General features: G+C 45.3%; 1 protein-coding gene and 1 pseudogene across 1 annotated transcript in view; one reads left to right on the top strand and one right to left on the bottom strand.

Moving 5' to 3' along the window:
• Window positions 1-20,588, bottom strand: part of LOC126354078 (protein-L-histidine N-pros-methyltransferase) — an 892,286-nt gene that overhangs the window by 369,098 nt on the left and 502,600 nt on the right. The gene's annotated exons all lie outside the window — the stretch shown is intronic.
• Window positions 252-369, top strand: LOC126356802 (5S ribosomal RNA; annotated as a pseudogene).

Below are 20,588 nucleotides of genomic sequence, written 5' to 3'. Positions count from 1 at the left end.
TGAACACTTGCGTCTCCTTTTTGTGGTCTATTTTAAAGACAAGGTGTACGGCAATAATCCCAAAACCATTGGTGAGCTGAAAACAGTCACTGATGAGGTCATCGACAGCATCGATGTTCCTACATTCAGCAGGTCTGCCAATGATGGCAGGCATATCGAAGATGTCATAACCTAAATCCTAATGACTGTAGCGACAAATGACGTGTGGGCACGCCGTAGTTTGTAACTAGGTTTCTTTCATATAGTTCAATGGCAACGGCCTTGCCGCAGTGGATACACCGGTTCCCGTGAGATCACCGAAGTTAAGCGCTGTCAGGCGTGGTCGGCACTTAGATGGGTGACCATCCAGGCCGCCATGCGCTGTTGCCATTTTTCGGGGTGCACTCAGCCTCGTGATGCCATTTAGGAGCTACTCGACCAAATAGTAGCGGCTTCGGTCAAGAATATGTTCATAAAGACCGGGAGAGCGGTGTGCTGACACCACGCTCCTCCTATCCGCATCCTCCTTTAGGATGACACGGCGGTCGGATGGTCCCGATGGGCCACTTGGAGCCTGTAGACGGAGTGGGTTTTTTAATTTCATATAGTTCAATAATTGTCACCATATAAACACCATTGAAATTTACTGTAGGACAAATTTTGTTTGCTTTATTAAATCGTGAAGTTCACTGATTTAATTGAGAGGCTGTTGGTTCATTTGTTTCTGAAGTAAATTATTGTTTTTAAATATTTGATTCTGAAACTAATTGCTTTAATGTTGAAACTGATACAGTAACTATAGCCCAACTAAAGAGAATATTTTGTGCGGTCATCAGCGATCGAACTTATACGCAATTTTGATCTTTAATAAATGTTTTAAAAACGCAAATCCAGCTTCAATAAACCGCTCCATCCTTTCACAGTGTGGCCCAGCTATCTGTAACAAAACTGATGCGATTTATCTAGGGGTCTGTGCGTCGATATTTCCGGAAATATTGCCATCCCTGTGCACTGTACACGGCGCTGCGGGCAGCCGCCGGGGTCCAGCAGCTGGCGCGGCGGCGCAGGTGCTTGCTCGCAGGGCGCATGCGCGGGCCGCCGGCGCGGGCGCCTGGCGCCTGTCACCGGAGCGGCCGCAACCCGTTGGGCACCGGCGGCGTCTGCGCGCGGCGCCGTGTTAATTGGGAGCCGCTCATTAGCGGCCGCCAATTGATTCGCCGGCCCGCTGCGCGCGCGCCCCACGTGCGTGGGCGGGGCCCCGCGGCGCACGCTCCGTCCTGCCGGCCCCGACACACACACACCCACACGTACACACTCACACACCGCGCTGTCAGCGCGGGACGCAGGAGCAGCCAGAAATTTCGGTGCACTACCTTATATTACATTAAATACTTTCACTTACATATGTCGATGATTTAGACACAATGCCGCAAACGTTTTAGGGAATAGTTTCATGCTGAAGAATTCTTCTCTCGCTTTCAACCGCGTCACTGCGTTGAAATTACACGATGTTTCCCTGATAGTCTCGTCATCTTACCCCACACACACATATGTATCGGAACGGCGGTTGCCTCTCCCCAATCCTGACCCCTGGCGCGGGGTTCGGCGACCTGTGATGCGGTCAGCGGGCCGCAGTTCGGCTGGCGGTGCATCCAGTCTTGCCCACTCTCGCGAATCGTCAACTGCTGGCCGCGGTCTTGGCGTAGAGCTGGTAGAGCAGTGTTGCACGCCGAACATACCTGATAGCCCGTGTCCCCCTCTTCACTAATACTAACTTTTCAGCTAGAAATGTTTTTTCGTACGATGCATCGTCTCCGAGATAATTGGTTGTCTCAAGTTAAGACAAACACTCTGTGTATATTGGATTCCTACGTAACCTCCACACTTCGCCAGAAGATTATGAGAGTGCCCCTCACTGAAACGTCGCGGAATTTTAACGCAGACATCCAGATAGAAGCTCGAGAAGATTTTGTCAGCAGTATACGTCGGGAAAGCCTAAAGTCGCATATAGTTTCACGCATTTAAAGGCTGCTTATGTGATACAAAAGGAAAGACACAGATCCTACACTCCCATAAACAAGGTACACATACAGGGGTGGAAGGGGGGAGGGGTCATGAACAACTCCAGAAACCATTTTAGTAGAAGCTGCGACATAGTTTCTGTGCCGCGCATGTTTGCTCGTTTCGTTGGTTATGTGTAAACCAGGGAAAGAGGTTTCGTCCAGCCTGGAGGTAAATGGTGGTATTTCCCTTATCCCCCTATTTGGTACAGCATACGAGTTCTCAAAGTCCTCCTAGGTGGAAGTACCGTGCAAGAGTACTGTTAGCAGGTGCAGTAAATGTCCAATGATGATACCTACATACTGTTCCTGACTCTGATTGGCTGAAAGCTTCAAATGGTAAACGATTTCATGGAGCAGGTAGGAACTCGCGAAATCGAAGAGTCGGCCGGCAGTCCTCATGGGGTGGAGAGGTTGTGAGCCCTCTGGGGCAGCGGTGGTGCTTACACTGATGAGGCAAAACATTATTACCACCTGTTGTCCGCCCCGATAGCTGAGTGATGCCGGTACGGTAGCTCAGCGTGTTCGGTCACAGGGCTACCAGCCCCCTCTAATAAAAAACTGATCAATCGATCAACAATGAACTTAAACGGGTGTCTTACGACGCCAGCCCCGAGTAGATGCAACGAACGAAAGCGCACAAAAAGAGATTTAAAAAAAATGTGGTCAGCGTGACGTATTGTCGTCCTACGGGCCCGGGTTAGATTCCCGGCTGGGCCGGGGACTTTCTCCGCTCAGGGACTGGGTGTTCTGCTGTATTTATCATGATTTCATCCCCATCCGGCGCGCAGGTCGCAAAGGTGGCTTCGAATGTAATAAGACCTGCACCAAGGCGGCCGGACCTGCCCCGCAAGGAGCCTCCCGGCCAATGACGCCAAACACTCATTTCCATTTTACCACCTGTTTAATAGCTTGTTTGTCCGTCTTTGAAACGAAATACGTAACTGATTGTGCATATTAGGTTCAAATGGCTCTGAGCAGTATGGGACTTAACATCCGTGGCCATCAGTCCCCTAGAACTTAGAACTACTTAAACCTAACTAACCTAAGGACATCACACACATCCATGCCCGAGGCAGGATTCGAACCTGCGACCGAAGCAATCACGCGGTTCCGGACTGAGCGCCTAGAACGGCGAGACCACCGCGGCCGGTCTGCGTATTAGGGCTCTGACAGTTTGTTGGTAGGTTTGTGGAGGTATGAGGCATTAGATGTCTACGCACAGGTCATGTAATTCGCGTAAATAACGGGTCGCTGATTTGTGTACACGGTGATGGCGCTCGATAGCAACCCAGATGGGATGCATAGGATTTATATCAGGCGAATTTGGTCGCCGAGACATCAGCGTGAGTTCACTATAATGATCCTCAAACCACCGTACCAAGGTTTTGGCTTCGAGACACGGACTGCTATACTGCTGAAAGATGACATCGCAGTCGGGGAAGTCATCAAGCATGAAGGGACGCAGGTGGTTCGCAGCTGTCAGCGTGTCTTCGATTACTACCACAGGTCCCATGAAAGTGAAGAAGAATTTCTCCCGTAGCATAATTCTCCGTCCCTGGCGGGCTGCATGTTTCGAGCCACCGTTCACCTCGACGACGGCGTTCATGGAGACGACCGTCGACATAGTGTAGCAAAACCGTGGTTCACCTGAAGAGCCGTCACGTTTCCACTGATCGACGGTCGAATCCCGATGGTCCCGTGCCCACTGCAATCGTAATTAATGATGTCGTTGGGTCAACATGTGAACACGTAGGGTAGGTATGCTGTGGAGCTCCATGTTCAACAGCGTACAATGAACGGTGTGCTCCGAAACACTTGGGCGTGGACCGGCATTATGCTCCTTCTGCAGAGATACCACAGATGACCGTCTGCTCTACTCTACAGAGCACGCAAGCCTCCGAACCCCACGCTCTGTTAGGAGCCGTGGACGTCAAACGATTTAGTGCTTATGGTAGTTTCACCGTCCTTCTATCCCTTCCCGTAGATGCTCACGACAGTATCACGTGAACATTCGACCAGCTTCGCCGTTCTCGGGATATTCGTAATAATAATTTGTACTTTGTGTAAATGGATTTCCCCATTTGTATCGGATATCTTCGCTAAGGTGATGCCCCGTACGTGTCTGCTCCACTTACATGCTTACCGCGTCGCCTGCTCGAAACGCCAATAGGCAGCATCCATCGTAGCGTTGGGCAGTGGTCATAATGTCTTGACTCATCAGTGTACACTGTGTGTATTAATTTAATTGCTGCTGTTTACAGATAATTTGCCACTTAGTTACTAGCACAGTCGTGAAGCCTTCGCCCCATCCATTGCTACTCGCCATCTGTGGGGGAGGGCCTCAGCAACGGTGTGCGCCTTTCGCCCTCAATTGGCGTGATTCTATATTTAGGTTACGTCACATTACAAGGGAACGTCCGCTGTCCGCTCTTTCTACATTTCTCTTATAATCTAATATTACTGTCTAATGAACACTTGCCGGCCGGAGTGGCCGAGCGGTTCTAGGCGCTACAGTCTGGAAGCGCGCGACCGCTACGGTCGCAGGTTCGAATCCTGCCCTGGGGCCGGCCTGTGTGGCCGAGTGGTTCTAGGTGCTACAGTCTGGAACCGCGCGAACGCTAGGGTCGCAGGTTCGAATCCTGCTTCGGGTATGGATGTGTGTGATGTCCTTAAGTTAGTTAGGTTTAAGTAGTTCTAAGTTCTAGGGGACTGATGACCACGGATGTTAAGTCCCATAGTGCTCAGAGTCATTTGAACATTTTGAACGAGCACTTGTTTTCGTGACGCTCTGGTGCCTATACATTTGATCCTAACTCTATGTTTGCCTGCCGGCGCGACGCCACGGAAGCTTCGAGGACCAACGAAAGAAACGTTTCAGTGTCTTTACATTTTTACATACATCAATTTTCTAATTTTTCACTTCACTTTCGCAGAATAAAGTAGCATCAAAAATAAGAATCTCTAAAATGGCAAGGAATTCTAGAAGATATCGAACTCTGTGAGCAATGACACTTGTCAGCGTATGGCCCACGTGGGTGGGCTTGGGTCCTGACCGCCTGCGGACATCACTGCAGCGGCGCAGAGGCGGGCATTGGCAAGCTGATTGTACCCGCCGCCGACAACAAATCCGACACGGTTCGCGATTTCACAGGTAGGACCGCCAAACCACATGAAGCTGAATAAGGGAAGACAGAACCGGAAATACCGCCACCAAGAAAAAACTAACAGCATGACTCACTTCGCGATCGTAGGCCCAAACGACTGAAAGAAACAGCTTTCCACTGACAAGTTCGCATAGCAATCATCATCATCATCATCATCATCATCATCATCATCATCATCATCATAGCGACCCGTCGAGAACTTTTGTGAACGATATGCTCCCATTGATTCCTGTCCCGAAATAGCGTTTCTCTCTGCACTGCATCCCACGCTACTTCTCTTCAAATCTGCATTAACCTGATCTGCTCATATTTTTCTATGCCTCCCAATCGGTCTTTTTACTGGTATCTCCATCGCGATGGAAATGTCAATCATCTACACTATCTTTTCTCCACAGTTGTGCGTCTGTTGTACTGTGTCCCAGCATTCGATCTGTCTAAAGTCGGAAGTGCCACAGCAATTTGGCATCTTCGTTTTCGGTAACTTTTTCTGGCTTGTGGTCCCTCAGTTCTTTGCCACTGGCAGATAGTAAATTTAGTATAAGTTTCAATAGATCATTCGAGACACATCCTTATGCCTGTAATCCTGATCAGTCTGAGCGATCTTTTTTCAGCAGTTCGGAAGAGGGTCAACTGTTTCGTCAAAATCTCTGCAGAGTCTGCACTTTGGGTCTTTCGATGAATAGTTGATGCCTTGTGCCCGTTTAGAAATTCTCCAGTTTCATCGTTAGAGTTTCGTTGGTCAGCCAAAACAGGTATTTTCGTTATCTGCTTTGCCTTCCATATCCTTCTCGACATAAGTTGCAATTACGGAAAAGTCTAGATCCGGCAATTCTTTTTTAAATATCATGCGTTTCGAAAAATCGTCGTCAGACATAAGTTGTGAGACAATGTACAAAAATTATTAAAAGTAAGTGCAGTGCAAAATATTGCATGATCACGACATACACTGTATGCACAATTATTTCATTACTTACATGGAGTCCTAACTTAGGGTCAAAAGGCAGCGAGTGTGGACTATATATGGAAATACAACTCTCATTTCATAAAGACTGCATATGGTAGCAGAGTTGTCACTTCAATGAATGCAAGTGTCAAACTGGTTGTAGTGTATAAAACTGTCAAAGAAGTAAAGTACACGACAGATGGCGGAAGCATTAACCAAAGACAATTCACATCGACGAGTAAACGCACTAGCATGCTTTTTCTGTAAATAACGTAAGTTCTTTTAAGAAATAAGATGTTTATGTTGCCTTTAGATTAAACTTAAATGACAATAAAAATGTGCACCAGGTATTACAATGACACGTAAAAAAGTTAAAAGATAATAACATATAAGCTGCATCAAAATTTGATAGCAACACAATAGACGAAACTATTTATCTGCACGTCATTCATATACATATGATATCAGAGCCTTTGTTTTTTGCTCCTGTAAGTAAAATATTACATGAAGTAAAGTAGTACAGCATTAGTAAAAAATTTCTATGTTTGTTATTTAACCCTTGTCAAAAAGGAGAAATACGAAGTTACCTTTATCTGATTTCGTAGCAATCACACGTTCATCACGAAGTTTAGTGTTAAGCTGTTTTAGCACACGTTTACTATGTACAATATTCTTAGGTAAAACATTAATGCCTCTGAATGCCATATTTATCATTCCTAATAAAGAATTGCACGACAAAGACTTCTCCGTAATCGCAGTTTGTCCCAAATCTGAATGGTCGCCGCCTCTACTAAGGAAGAATTTCTGGTTCAAATAATACATATTTTCTTTACCTATTGTGCCTTCAATCCTCTCCAAAAACAACCCATGCAATGCTTTATTGCAAAGACTGTCAGTCCGGCATTGGAACACAGCTTTCCGGAAATGATTCTTGGTTTGCTGTACCGTCCGAAGCTTTCAGTCGTTAACTGCAATCAGACCTGATTCTTTGTTATCTTTCAGCTAATCTAACAAGGCAAAATTCTCTTCGTCTTTCTGCCTCGCCTGCTTGTCCCCTACTTCCTCCTTTTCCGGGCAAGTGCAATATTTGTGCTACATTAAAAGTGGAGGTGACGACAATGTAGGAAAGGAATAGGCGAGAGATTACAACTGACTTTGACTTCTCCTAGAACCGAACCGTAGATACGTCCCTGCTATTGATGCATAAAACGTGTGCCACACTGTACCGCACTCCAGACACTTAACAAAAACAGGTTCTGAAATATGAGAATGACTCAAAGACTTTTCGTGTGAAAGAAAGCAGTACCTTACCCTGGAGAGCGAGAGACAAAAAGGTAATCTCAACCCGTTCTCCACGTGCATAAACACTGTGCTGCATGACCCCAAGTGTGGCGCTGGTCCCCGTTGAGCAACAGGCGACGCGTTCAGAGAATGCATGCCGCGATTGTATCCGACGTGCGTAAGGAGAATACGCAATAGGCAATGTCAGGCAAAATTTGCCTGACACTGCGTGTTCTCCTTACATAGCGTCCAGTCACTTCTTCCTCTTTCGTCGGATACAATCGCGGCATGCATATATACGAGGTGGTCCATTGATAGTGACCGGGCCAAATATCTCAGGAAATAAGCATCAAACGAAAACACTACAAATAACGAAACTCGTCTAGCTTGAAAGTGGAAACCAGATGGCGCTATGGTTGGCCCGGTAGATGGCGCTGCCATTGGTTCAAATTCAAATGGCTCTGAGGACTATGAGACTTAACTTGTGACGTCATCAGTGCCCTACAACTCAGAACTACTTAAACCTATCTAAGCTAAGGACATCACACACATCCATGCCCGAGACAGGATTCGAACCTGCGACCGTAGCGGTTCCAGACTGTAGCGCCTAGAAGCGGTCGCCACCTCGGCCGGCGCTGCCACAGGTCAAACGGATATCAACGGCGTTTTTTTAAAAATAGGAACCCCGTTTTTTATTACATATTCAAGTAGTACGTAAAGGAATATGGACGTTTCAGTTGGACCACTTTTTTCGCTTTGTGATAGATGGCGCTGTAATAATCACAAACATACGGCTCAATTTTAGACGAACAGTTGGTAACAGGTAGGTTTTTTAAATTAAAATACAGAACGTAGGTTCGTTTGAACATTTTATTCGGTTGTTCCAATGTGATACATATACCTTTGTCAACTTATCATTTCTGAGAAAGCATGCTGTTACAGCGTGATTACCTGTAAATACCACATTAATGCAATAAATGCTCAAAATGATGTCCGTCAACCTCAATGCATTTGGCAATACGTGTAACGACATTCCTCTCAATAGCGAGTAGTTCGCCTTCCGTAATGTTCGCACCTGCATTGACAATGCGCTGACGCAAAGTTGTGGATGCAATAGCCTCCATCACAGACACGCCTAAATGCACATGAGTTGAAGTAAAGTATCATCTAGACATTGTACATATTACGAAACGCGCCCAAGATACACTGAAGAGCCAAAGAAACTTGTACACCTGCCTAATATCGCGTAGGGCCCCCCGAGAACACCCAGACGTGCCGCAACACGACGTGGCATGGACTAGACTAATGTCTGAAGTTTGCTGCATGGGAATTGACACCATGAATCGTGCAGGGCTGACCACATATCCGTAATCATACGAGTGAGTGGAGATCTCTTCTGAACAGCACGTTGCAAGACATCCCAGATATGCTCAATAATATTCATGTCTGGGGAGTTTGGTGGGCAGCGGAAATTTTTGAACTCATAAAAGTCTTCCTGGAGCCACTCTGTAGCAATTCTGCACGTGTGGTGTGTTGCATTGTCCTGCTGAAACAGCCCAAGTCTGTCGGAATGTACAATGGACATGAACAAATGCAGGTTATCAGACCGGATGCTTATGTACGCCGGCCATTGTGGCCATGCGGTTCTAGGCGCTTCAGTCTGGAACCGCGTGACCGCTACGGTCGCAAGTTCGAATCCTGCCTCGGGCATGGATGTGTGTGATGTCCTTAGGTTAGTTAGGTTTAAGTAGTTCTAAGTTCTAGGCGACTGATGACCTCAGAAGTTAAGTCCCATAGTGCTCAGAGCCATTTGAACCATTTTTTTGCTTACGTACGTGCCACCTGTCGGAGTCAAATCTAGACGTAACAGAGGTCCCACATCACTCCAACTGCATGGATTCAGGAGGTTGTCTCCATACACGTACACGTCCATCCACTCGATACAATTTGAAACCAGACTCGTCCGGCCAGGCAACATGTTTCCAATCATCAACAGTCCATGTCGGTTATAATTAATAATAATAATAATTAATTAATTATAATAATTAATGTAACAGTATTGACTCTAAAACTCACAAAATCAATGTCTCTCTGTACTAGTGTAAAAGGCGTTTCAGTTGTATACGTGAATATATGAACTTTTTCCAAACATGGGACATCTTTATAATGTTACGATATATCATAGCATCTTTGACACTCATATGTTTGTAAGGACTTTGTATGTATCAAAACATGTAGTGCATGTTAGAAATCTACTCTGAGACAAATCTAAGGTGCTCAGTGAAAAAAATTTACGTGTGCAACGATAAGAAGCAGTGGGTATGAATTCACATCTGTTGGACGAAAACTGTGAAAACAAACACTCCAAACCGACATTTCACGTAAGTCACATACAATGCAAATCTGTAACGCAACCATATGTGTGGCGTGCTATCTATTTACATTTTGGGACAATTAATCTGCAAAAAAACGCACCACATGTTTTAATGAAAGCCTGAAAACCGTCTGAAGATGAATCGTAATGATTCGAAAACGGTAACGGTACCTTTCGAATAAAGGAACTGAAAATAAATAAGTGGCTGGTTGCTGTCTGAACACCATCAACATTCATTATTTTCAGATTTAATGTCAGTCCTTGTAAGAAAGCTATATTTTAATAGAACAAAGTGGTACAGTGTGAAAGTGAAGAGCTACGCATCCAAACGAATCGCGTTCGATCCCGAGTGAGTCCAAGAATTTTTATCCCTCGTTTCTCACTTCTTTGTTACCGCGAAAAGTTCTGAGTTACACTGTCGTTGGGTGTCCACTTTAACTTGCAAGTCCGCCAATATTTCTGGTGTTCATACCAATATTCGGTCTGACGACTGACCCACCTTGCATTACTTCGCAAACAATGGGTACAAAGACTAATTCCACAACAAAAGGAAGTGACATTGTTTGATGAACAAATAAACATATCTTCGAATGTCGATAGAGGACCGAGAAAATCATCAGGTATTATGTCAGTAAACACAGACTTTGCTCTTGGATCAAACAGTACCGAAAATACCATTTCATCAGCAACTCAGGGCACTCTGCCACTTCAGAAAGCCGATGTCCACATTGGAAATAACAGAGACAAAGTACACAATGCTACAAGAAATGGCAAATATAACAGAACCCATAGTATTGAGACGTTTCGGCTCATGCGGCACGTACACACACACACACACACACACACACACACACACACACACACACAGAGAGAGAGAGAGAGAGAGAGAGAGAGAGAGAGAGAGAGAGAGACTTATTAAATGTTGGGGTGGCCTGGATAATCCAACACAGTCAGGGAATTTAGACACCTCTAGGAAGCTTCTCTTGCCTGCCGACTTCACAGTATTTCATTCGGACGTTAATGCACACCCTTCCACACTTTCTAACTTAACGTCCACCCAATGACAAGACGAAAATGTGCATTTAACTGAGGAAGTACTCAAGCTTCCATTACACGTAAGGCGAGATACGTTGCAAAGATGTTCAGTGAAATGAGGGAGGCTGGCTGCGGTTTTCTATCCTGTAATAAAAGTCCGGTGTTCACTACTACCGGCCGCTACCTATCACATAAGTAGTTTAAGTTATTGCTTTTACTGGGAACAGGTATCGGATTACGGAGACTCATGATTATGTGACACGCTTTCTCCTGATTTGGTTTTATTGATTAAAGCTCATCCACTCCAGCGAGGACGCAATTACATTATGTCGCGGGCCTGGGGAACGTAATGCCACATCCTCATTTTAGATAATATGCCAGCGTTCACCCGGGAAATTATACTGAGTCACGAATAATACGCCACGAGATTGAAGACGCTACCTTTGCCGATATACCGAATAAATTTAACTGAACACAACACTGCAACGGGCTAGTGTCATTTCAAGGCGAAGCGTGTTTCCACTGTTGCAATGAAAATATGATGTGTGGCGGAGAAACTAATATACATCTCGCTGACACAGAGATGACATTAGGTTGTGCGATAAAGCTTTTATTAAGTTGGAATAGACGCCCGGAAAAGCAAAGAACTATTAATTTTGATTTTGGAGCAACACTTCTTTCATTTGTTACCATTTATTAATTTATTGCTGCAGCTGGACGTACTATTGACATAGTGGCCATTAGGGAAATATTAGCAGTTTTGGGGCGATTGTACATCGTTCGTTGCCATTTCGATGAAGTGCTTTAGACAGACTTGAATCAGGTAGGACAAACGGCTCTGACCACTATGGGACTTAACATCTGAGGTCAACAGTCCCCTATAACTTAGAACTGCTTAAACCTAACTAACTAAAGGACATCACACACATCGATGCCCGAGGCAGGATTCGAACTTGGCGACCGTAGCGATCGCGTGGTTCCAGACTGAAGCGCCTAGAACCGCTGGGCCACGCCGGCCAGCTCTCGGAGGGCACTACGGTCGCATTCTGTTCATAGCGGACAGCGCATGCCCGAGAACCTTTTCGCCTGAAAAGCCTGCAAACACACAATATTTTGCATACTTGGGCCCAGAGCCGAAATTGAGAAAAAATTCGCTTAATGAATGGAAATAATAGGGATGATATCGACGAAGATACAATAACACGTAATCATGTAAGTGTGGTAGAGGTCCAGAAATGACGAGTTCTAATCTAAGGAATACGTCGTGAGCAATGAAAATTCGTGCCAGATCGAGATTTTGATGCGGATTCTCATTTTCCGAGAGAAGTCCCATTAATTTTTAGGCTACATCAGCAATTGCTTACGAGAAGCAGAATATCCTGTTCTCAGCCTTAGTTTGGAGTATATTTTCATTACTCACGACACATCTATTAGATTGGAGTCTAGCATTTCTAGATATCACCACACTGGTTTGAACTCATTTTAATTCATCTTCGTCGATTTCATCCATATTACCTAATCTCAATTGAGCTCACTTACGTGTTCATTTGTGTGGACGTATGTGTATTGAACCGGGGACCTAGAAACGACGGAGAGGCTTCGCCGAGGCGTAGCCCTCGGTGGTTCACAACCCCGCAACAGGCCACGGCAGTCCACCCACCTCACCGCCGCCCCACACCGAAATCAGGGTTATTGTGCGGTTCGTCCCCCAGTGGACCCTCCTGGGAACGTCTCATCCTAGACGAGTGTAACCCCAAATGTTTGAGTCGTAATTATAGTGTACGCGTACGTGGAGACAGTGTTTGCGCAGCCGACATAGTGTAACTGAGGCGGAATAAGGGGAACCAGCCCGTATTCGCCAAGGCAGGTGGAAAACCGCCTAAAAACCATGGACGGGCTGACCGGCGCACCGAACCTCGACACTAATCCGCCGGGCGGATTCATACCGGGGACCGGCAAGCCTTCCCGCTCGGGAAGCAGCGCGTTAGACTGCGCGGCTAGCCGGGCGACCTACGTGTTCATTTAGTCTATTGGATAAGACGACTGGTCGCGAAAAGCAGAGAATTCGAGTCTCAGTCTAGAACTAACTGCCGTTAGTCAAGACGTATACATTAGCAGACACTTTTCCTCCGCAGGCTATATTCATTAATAATGACCCTAGCCACTGGGGAACAAAAAGAGCATATATGGTCTTGATTAATGACAACAGAACCAATCCCTAATAGCAAGGAAGCATAATTTATCATATCGCCTATCACACCTCATAAAATGCTAACATACACTATCTGATCAAAAGTTTTCCAACATCTATTAGAGGACATCAGTATGGAGTGAGTCCACCCGTCACCTTTATGACGGCTTGAAATCTACTAGGGACTCTGTTAACAGAGTGTCTGAATGTCTGTGGACGATTCGCACACCACTCTCCCTCGATAGCCGAAACTAGAGACGATAGCGATGTTGGACTCTGGGTTCCGAAGCACAGTCGACGTTGTAGCTCACTGCAAAAGTGTTCCATCGGGTTCAACTCCTGCTTACTTAATTGTTGGTACTACACATGCTGTGGTAACGCTCTCCAGGCATTCTCCAACCCCACACCCTTCCATCGGACTGCCATAGGGTATAGCGTCATGCTTAACTCCAGATCACTCGATCGCATTCATCCACTGCCCAGTGGCGTCGTGTTTTACACCAACTCAAGCACCGCTTAGCATTTACTTGAGAAACGTGTGACTTATGAGAAGCTCCTCGACCGCTGTATCCCATTATTTGTAACTCCCTATGCACACTCACTGTACCACCCGGAGTGTCGGTAGCATTTTGAAACTCACGAGTGACTTCTTCCGCTGATTTTATATGATTTTATACAACCACCACCTGCAGTGCTCGACGGTCCTTGTCGGACAATGGCGTCTACCTGGTATCGGTTCAGCTGTGGCTGTCCCTTCGCGCTTCTACTTCACCACATCACCAACAGTCGACTTGGGCTGCTTTAGAAGGGCTGAAATGTCGCTGATGGATATGTTGCTCGGGTGACATCCAACGACAACGACTAGTCCGCGTCCGACGTCACGGCGTTCTGCTGACTGACCCATTCTGTTGTTGGTGTTCCTCTACTGCCAACATAATATCCCCCGTCTCCTTCTACAATGGCGGGTCCGCCACTCAGGACATTAGTGGTCAATTCCGTATTACACAATGTTTTCCCAACACTTCTGATCAGATAGAGCATTGGCACCAGTGCAGGGGTGTGAAATTAAAACACCACAGAAAGCTACATATCGAATCTAGGCAATGAAAACTTCATAACTCCATTTGTTAAGTTTTACAGGAGAAGCAAAAATGGTATCTTAAAAAAAAATAATAAGAGCGCTATACGGTCCGAGGAGTGCGAAATGAAAACCACAGTGAAAATCCAATGCAGTTTTGCACAGATGCGTTCGGCAGTGTCTCTGGTATGCCCACCGATCGCGTCACGTCGCTCTTTTTAGTTCTGTACACACAGTAAGCACGTAAAGCTGCTTAGAACAATAGTGTCTCCCGCCAAGTATGACGGCCTGGTGTGAGATTTCGCCTGATGCCACGCAGCCCACATGGCATAGCTGTCATGCATTTCCTTCTGCATTACAATTCTCGGCCGTACTGTGCAGGGGCAATGAAGATGCTCCTGCAGCGTTTTCCATGGGAAGTGTTTGATCATCCACAATAGAACCCGTAACTGACTCTCCCTGTCTTTCATCTCTGCTCACAACAACTGCTGGGTATGAAGACGATGTTCTGTCACATACAACGAGCTGTGGATCAGCGCAGACAATTTGCAGGAAGCACCGGCGGCTGCCTTCCATGACGAGCGCATTGGAAAGTTGGTACAACGCTACGACAAATCTCTAAATTGGTGCAGCGACAATGTAGAGAAGTAGCTGGAAGGTGTAACTAACCGCTGCAAATAAAACGTTTTTAATTTTCACAGTGATTTCCATTTTGCGACTGATCGTAACTTACTTTCCGACTAGGCCTCATATAAAGTGATACAAATTAGGTTCGTCATGTGTAACTATATAGTAGAAGCCTAGTTACTGACAGATTGTAGATATCTTGCGCTTTCAAATTTCTGTTTGATCATGGAGTTACTAATTACCGGAATTACGAAGCTGTAACAGACACATAGAGCTACGACGTTTTCATTGCCTACCATCGATATGCCGTAATTAACATGCGTTGTCAACAAGGAAATACCATCAAAATGTTGTGGTAGTCTTACTGTGGAGGATTTCTAAGGACGTTACTATAATTCAAGACGTCTTTTGAATATGCAATTTGTGTATCAGTATAATAGTCAGTTTGTTTGCAATGCACGATCAGCTGAGCAGTTCCTTTACAACTAAAGAACACCAATAGTGGGTTGCTCCGTTTAGAGCGTTGATCTTGAACAATCTGAACGAATATGTTTAGACAAGGATATCACGGTGTGGCACAAATACCGATATTGACACCTACCAGTATAGTAACTTTGCGATAGAAAAAAAAAACCTTTCACTCCCTGCTTGCAAATTTGTGTATGTTGTAAGAGGTCAAAACGAGGTCAGACGCCACTGCATAAAATGGAAGGATTCAGTTGGACCTCCTCCTGCATGGAGGTCATTACGACACGAAGGAGGAAGAAGAGGGCAGGAAAAGATCGCCACACTGCTGACGAAAATAGCCCAGCGTTCACATTGATTCGGTACGTGCGTTCACTAGAAATCAGTGTAATGTGTGAGGAAGGTACTTATTATTTCACCATGTATTAATGTTTCCCAATGCTTCATTAACGAATGGAGCTTCGAAAAAGTATCTTTTATGTTTACATGCGAGATATTAGTAGTCTCTCTATCTCTATGGTCTCTATGGGAACGGCGCGTAGTGGACTGAAGACTTCCGTGCATTCCGCTTTGAAAACCAATCTTTGGGATTTTCGTGAGATAAAAGACGACTTTCTTAAAGACTTGGTAACTAATAAAGTTATGATCAGTCTCACTACCCTTCTTTGTACATGTATGAAGCCCAGTATTAGCACTACCTCACTGGGATGAAATTAGGGAAATTAGGAAAAATTATATCATTCTATTTGAAACACAATTTCAAGACCGTTCTTTACGCAAACAGTTATAGTATCTCCACGACTGTGTAGATTAATTATGTGGACACAATAGTTGGACTTACGGCTACAGTTCACTGCCGCTTTTCCATGGGTCTCTAGATTCTTTGGTTATTTCGTGTATGCACTAGGTAATGCGATATTATGAAACTCAATGACACATTAAAACTATGCAGACGTAAAGTACCGGGAGATTTAAAGCCGTGAGTGTATTCTGCCAGAATAGCTCCAAGGGAAAAAGCCTCGAAGTGCGAGGACCTTGCTTCAAGTCCTGGCTGATAACATCGGTGGAAAAAGCAACACTAGTCGCGGGTAACCCATTTCTCTTCAGTGTCCTGTTTCCAAGGAGTGCTATTCCAGAAAGGTGTGCGGCTCAAAGCTTCAGTCTTTCAGGAGGGTACATTGGTATGTTTGTGGTCTAGTAAGAGTTTCCCAGCGGTCAGTGTTAAAGCTGCTGCACAGAACCACGCATCCGAAACTTTTTGAAATGCAGCACTGATTTTTCCCTCTACGTTTCAACAATTCGTCTCGCACATGTGCTGACCCTGCGACTTATCTTAGAAGATAGATTAAGGAAAGGCAAACCTATGTTTGTAGCATTTATAGAATTAGACAAAGCTTTTGACAATGTTGACTGGAATACTTCCTTTTTCTGCCTCGTGATGACTCGGTGTTGTGTGATGTCCTTAGTTAGGGTTAAGTAGTTCTAAGTTCTAGGGGACTGATGACCATAGATGTTAAGTCCCATAGTGCTCAGAGCCAATACTCCCCTTCAAATTCTGAAGGTGGCTGGGGTAAAATACAGGGAGCGAAAGGCTACTTACAATTTGTACAGAAATCAAATGGCAGTTACAAGAGTCGAGGGGCATGAAAGGGGAGCAGTGGTTGGGAAGGGAGTGAGACAGGGTTGTAGCTTACCCCCGATGTTATTCAATCTGTATATTGAGCAAGCAGTAAAGGAAAAAAGAAAAATTTAGAGTAGGAATTAAAATCCATGGAGAAGAAATAAAAGTTTTCAGGTTCGCCGATGACATTGTAATTCTGTCAGAGACAGCAAAGGACCTGGAAGAGCAGCTGAATGGAATGGACGGCCTTGAAAAGAGGATATAATATGAACATCAACAAAAGCAAAACGATGATAATGGTTCAAATGGCCCTGAGAACTATGGGACTTAACATCTGAGGTCATCAGGCACCTAGAACTTAGAAGTACTTAAACCTAACTAATCTAAGGACATCACACACACCCATGCCCGAGGCAGGATTCGAACCTGCGACTGTAGCGGCACGCGGTTCCAGACTGAAGCGCGTAGAACCGCTCGGCCACACCGGCCGGCGATAGTCGAAGTAGAGAGGATATAGAATGAGGACTGGCAATGGCAAGGAATGTACTTCTGAAGAAGAGAAATCTCTTAACATCGAGTACAGCTTTAAGTGTCAGGAAGTCGTTTCCGAAAGTATTTGTATGGAGTGTAGTCATGTATGGAAGTGAAACATGGACAAGAAAAGAACAGAAGCTTTCGAAATGGGTGCTACGGAAGAATGTTGAAGATTATATGGGTAGACCACCTAACTAATGAGGAGGTATTGAACAGAATTGGGGAGAAGAGACATTTGTGGCACAAATTGACTAGAAGAAGAGATCGTTGGTAGGACATGTTCTGAGACATCAAGGGATCACCAATTTATTGTTGGAGAGCAGAGCGGAGGGTATAAATCGTGGAGGGAGACTAAGTCATGAATACACTAAGCAGATTCAGAAGGATGTGGGTTGCAGTGGGTACTGGGAGACGGGGAGGCTTGCACAGTATAGAGTAGCATGGGGGGCTGCAGCAAGCCAGTCTGTGCGCTGAGGGCCACAACAACAACAACAAGAACAAGTGAATTCCAAGGTAGTTTACAGATGTTTGTGGGATTGCGGCAACATCGGGTGAATTCCAGGGTAATTTGCGGATGTTTATGGGATTGTCTGCTGCTCGAGGAGGCCGAATTCTTGTGGTTTCTTTGCTTCCAAATTGGTCGGTGTCGGTGCAAGGTTTGCTACTTATAGCTGATGTCTGATGTTGGTCTTCGCTTCGTGGTCCTAGAGGCATACTATATATCGTTGTAGAAACAAACTAACTGCCAGTTACGTACAAACAAACTAACTGCCAGTTACGTTTCACTGTTGGCGCCAATGTAATCTGTGCTCGCACCGGGCAAAGTTGTGCAACTGCGTTACATTTTTCCGCAGTCTGTTGTTTGCCTGACGAAGGCAATATTGATTATTGTTGAAAGTTCGAATTTTCACGAGGAATTAAAGCGGCAAGTTCACATGTAATACAAGAAATATCATTCTTCGTCTACTTTTATTGACTACTTGGCTAGTTTTAAGTTCTTGGAGAAGTGCTGCCGTTTCGACCTTCCGCCGGTGCGTGGTACGACGAGAAGATTAAGCTGACAGCGGCGACGACGGAAAACAGAGACAATATCGAATCTGTTCCAGGTTTTCAGTAACGTAGCATCGGGTACCCGAGGTTCACGAGAGAATCGTAAGCACAAGAGAACATCGCACTTACAGGTATGCTTTGCACAGATCCCGGCGTGCCCTGTACCTGTTCACACTTCATCACGCAAGCAAGTGTATCATGAAGAAAACGAATGGGCAATTCTTTGACGCGCAGGGCCCGGCGCTGAGTGCTGGCAACGGGGGCAGACAGAGAGAGTGCCACTGGCCTGTTATTGCCGGCACTTGTTGCAGCTGCGAGGCCGGCAATTAGAAATGGCGCGGCTTCTGCCTCTGCTCGCAACAAGGCGGCACGCTAATTAAGAAGCTTATCCCGGCTGCCTGCGTGCCTTTAATCTCGCCAGGATTAATACACCGGCCGGCGGGAGGGCGAGAAAAACCAACGGAAATAACACGGGCGCAGCATCCGCCGCTCTCTCGTGGCGCTCCTTCCCTTAGTTTCCACTTTTTTCTTTCTTTTAAATTCTAGCTCACTTGTGAAGGTGGTCGCGGCTGGCTCTGGGGGCGCAGGAAAAAAAGTTAATTTTCTCGCAGCCGGAGAGAAGTCGAGATTGAGTTAATTATTTCACAGCAATGCGAGCACTCGGCGCTGGCGAGTTTTGTTCTTGCTGCGGGCACTCAGCGGAGGCAGCCGTCTCCAGCAGCCCTGGAACTAGCAGCTTCCAGCAGCTACTACAGTGGCAGCTTCCAGCAGCTGTCGCCGCTGAGGAGGCATCAGTGGTTAATTGACTGGATACAAGGTCACGCCGAAAATCCAGTGTTTGGAAGACGCCAATACTTGGAGCGGCATCTCGTCTAAGTTAAGACTTATGGATGGCCGTTAAAATTGCTCCTTTCTCAACTGCATGGTCTGCGCTTTTTTTTATCGAAATTATTTTTGGTTTTCAATACATCGTTTGGCTTAATGAGGGTGTATACGTTGACAAGGATAAAAATTCCCGGATTTTTCCCAGATTTCCTGGTTAAAAATACACTTTCTCCCAGGTGAAAATACATTTCTTCCGTGTTAAGTGACAGTATACTCTTCCTCAGCATTGTAAAATTCATTAATTCTTTGAATGTTTAACGTTTTTATATACCGAAGTAGAATTTCTCGACACTTTAGGAAACGAAATTCAGGGAGGGGCGAACACGTTCTGAAAGACTTTTGATGTGCTGTAACACGTACGCTGCATATTTTCGTATTACGGAGGTATAAATTTCAATTCCACCAAACACAGCATGTCAGTTTCTGAAGCATTGAAGTCGAGCTTGCGATGAGCCAGTCATAGCTCATGTCACGTGATCTCGCCAGCTGATGACAGCTTACCACACTTGATGTAGTCCACCAATAGCAAGATAACTCTTAAATAGCGCGAACACACAAGTAACAAAAGTTAACGGTTTAAATTAATATAATAGCATTGGTTCAAATGGCTCTGAGCACTATGGGACTTAACATCTATGGTCATCAGTCCTCTAGAACTTAGAACTACTTAAACCTAACTAACCTAAGGACATCACACACATCGATAACAGAGGCAGGATTCGAGCCTGCGACCGTAGCAGTCGCGCGGTTCCGGACTGAAGCCCCTAGACACGACCGACCACAACGACTGACGGATACTTTTGATTAGTTAGTGATTGTCGCCCTGTAGCTGACTAGTAGGCCACTTCACAGACTGGAGGAAGCAGAGGAATCACAGCTCCAACACGATTACGCCAAATGAAGTGTTCTTCTTCAAATGTTTTGCAAGCTATTCACCTTGACGGGTAAGCTCTCGTGTTACCCCAGTTCGCGTTCAAATATGCTTTGAAATGGATTTTACCTTAAGGAAACAAAATTTTCAAATTTTTCACCCATATATGTTTTCGTGAAGTTTATTCACCATCAGTGGCATCACTTTATTTTCTTAACACCGCATATTGTTGTTTGCGAAGTAGCGTCTCTTCTGAAGTTTAGTTGTTACTTTGGTACAGCCTGTCGCCAGCAATTTTTACGGTTTCCGCGTTGTCGTTACATTATGAACACTATATTCACAAACACTTCAACGAAAAATATACTAGCAAACACTTCATCGAAAAATGTGTAGATCAAAAAGAATAGATTAGAGAAACATTTGACAC

Source organism: Schistocerca gregaria, chromosome 3 (assembly GCF_023897955.1).
Source record: "Schistocerca gregaria isolate iqSchGreg1 chromosome 3, iqSchGreg1.2, whole genome shotgun sequence".
Taxonomy (NCBI): Eukaryota; Metazoa; Arthropoda; class Insecta; order Orthoptera; family Acrididae; genus Schistocerca; species Schistocerca gregaria.
The sequence above is the reverse complement of the archived record's forward strand: the minus strand, read 5'-3'. Positions and strand labels throughout refer to the sequence as shown.